Genomic DNA, 2835 nt, shown 5'->3' with positions numbered 1-2835 from the left:
TTTGCCATTGGAGTCTTTACCTTCCAGTGGGATTACACAGCACATAAATCCCAAGCCGTTAAAGATAGTTCAGGTCCTGGGCAGGAAAAAAACACAAAAAACCAAAACATATTTTTACTTCACAGAGTCCTGCTTCAAGACTGAATCACGTGGTCCCAGCTTTATAAGGTTTACATACACAATTGTTTGTTGCTTATAACTTTCATACAATTTGAATAGGTTAAGAGATGTGATTCATGTTTCCTACCTTAAATATCCCCTTTAGTTTTTAGTGTACTCTTCAGAGTGATTTCTGCCCTGATCTTCATTTCTTCCCGGGGTTGGGCATCACAGTGTAATGGAAAGATTCTGAGCTCTGGAGTTTGGAAAACTTTGGATTCAATCCTGACTCTGGCCCTAATCAACAGTGTCTGTTGGTGGGCATATTACTTAATTTTTCAAAGTCTTGGCTGCTTCTTCTATATAATGGGCATAGTAAATCTGCTCCATGAGATCAGTATAATCCACATAGAGCTTAGTAGGAGATGCTGAGAAACAATGGACTTGATTGTGTAGACAGAATTGTGTTTCCTACATTTATAATTGAGCAATTATCTAAAGGATGTTACATGGGACAAATATATGGAAAGAAGTAGAGAAGACTTAGCAATACCAACAGACACTGTTGCATTGTTGTGAAGTAATTCCAAATATCTTTCTTCTTTTAACCTAACAAGTGGTGGAAATGCTAAAAATCAACCAGAGTTCATCTGGTAGGCATGACCTTGACCATCAGCAGCCAGGGCTTTCACTATTGAAATTGCACGGTGTCATTTTCTTCCTAAGTTTATAATGAATTTTCTTCTGAGAGGACATGATAATATACACAACTCCATCCTAGTAAGCATCTTTGTGTCCATAAGCAGTGTCCTTTAGTAATTATTAATATAAATTATAATCTTATAAACTCCATAAGAAAAACAGTTGAGATAGTATTAATTTCCTTCAAAGGCATTGTAAGTACATTATTTATTCAAGTAAATAGAATATATATAATATAAATGTATTTGCATCATATAAATACATATAATGTATGTACATATGAATATTACACCCTTAAACTTTATTTCTGTCTCTATAAATACATTTTTAAAAGGTCCTGAAATAATAACTGTATGTAATATCCTCTATAGCAGTGGGTCAGTGATATTTAAATGACTGATGTCTTTCAGAAATCTCTAGGCAATCAGGTGGTACAGTTATTAACCACCCACAGGAACTTGGCTTTGAAGCAAATCTACTAGATTTAAAATCTGTACCATCCATATTCAAAGCGCAGAAAGTCTTGGCCACCAGATGTCACTCTTTTTCTATTTCCCTCCTAGTGTCCTAAGCACTGTGAGACCTTATTTTCTAACAAGGGACTGAGAAAAATATGTGCCTCGCAGCGTTCCTAGGATTTCACCAAAAGGTCTTATTAAGAGGAATAGTCCTGGTCTTACAAATTTCCCTGTGGCTCTTGAGTATCACTTGGACAGTTCCTGACAGCTGAGAATGAGGGGCTCATCTGGTCAAAAAATGTTAGAGCCATTTACTTGAGCTTGAAGTAAAAGGTAGGAATGACCTAATGCGCCTTGAGATGAGAGCTAGCTAAATAAATGTAAGAGAGGCCATGAGGTGTGTTCTACTAAGATCCTGGGGTCAGATGATTTCCCTAACTCCTTAGGTGGCTCTGAGAGCTCACTTACAAAATGAGAAAGTTGGGCTAAGTCATTTCCAGGGTCTAAAAATTCCATGATCAGTTTTTAAATGCCTCTGTTGAGAACTGCGGGCAGGAGAGTGGGGTGATTTAAATTCAAGACAGAAGACCCCAAGGAGGACAGTTAAATAGAGGCGGAGAAATCCCCCAGGAAAGGTAAAGGTAAGCTGAACCGGATGGAGTGACTAGTTATAGGACCTGAAACTTGCTGGGGTTATGAACCTTGTTGTTTTGACCCCCAGGTGATGCACCAGGGCACTGTCCATCCATTCTATCCTACTCAACAATGATCCATAATGCTCAGCGATGTAAATGTACACCACTCTCTCTCCCAGGGTTGGGTTGGATTTAGTATGTCGTGTCAGTCAATGTTTGTGTTACCTTCAGGGCATGGGATGTGTTTTATTTCGTTTTGAATTTATAATAGTACAATGTTCAGTTAGCTCCTCCGGAGTATTCATAGAATCCAGGGAGGGGAGACATAAAAAGAAAGAGAGATGGGATTCATTTATTAAGCACCTGGCATACTATATGCCAAGTATACCTAAGTACTTTTCACATATTTTATTTCATTTTCAAAATAGACTCCTGAGGCAGCATCATGCTCATATAGACAAAGAGGCTCAGCTCAAATGGCTAAGTGACTTGTCTAAGGTCAAAAAACCCAAGTGGTAGACTCATAAAGCTACCTATAACCCATTCTGCAAAGCACACGGAGACTCAGGACATTTATTAAAGTTGCATACACCTGTTAATGGGTGAGCCCCCAGTCTTCCCTCACTGGGCTTCACTGCTGGAACGCCCCTAATGCTTAAAAGCCCCTGGACTGCACCACTCTGGAGGATGCTTCGTCATATGAGCATCTGCACACTATCCTCGACCTTGCTAGAATATTATTTATGGCCACGATTAACCGTCTCCCTAGCTCCTTTCTCCCTTTGGGCTGCGGAATTGAAAGGTTGTTAGAAGTCCTCTCCCACAGAGTTGAGAATTTGCAGACGGCCCCTAAAAAGCTGGGGCGTTCCGAATTGGCTGAGCTCTCTGGCTTGGAGGGCGGGGAGTTTGCCCAACGTCCCCGACCAGAATCCCTCCCTTCA

This window comes from Crocuta crocuta, unplaced genomic scaffold (genome assembly GCF_008692635.1).
Source record: "Crocuta crocuta isolate KB4526 unplaced genomic scaffold, BGI_CrCroc_1.0 scaffold427, whole genome shotgun sequence".
Classification (NCBI taxonomy): Eukaryota; Metazoa; Chordata; class Mammalia; order Carnivora; family Hyaenidae; genus Crocuta; species Crocuta crocuta.
The sequence above is the reverse complement of the archived record's forward strand: the minus strand, read 5'-3'. Positions refer to the sequence as shown.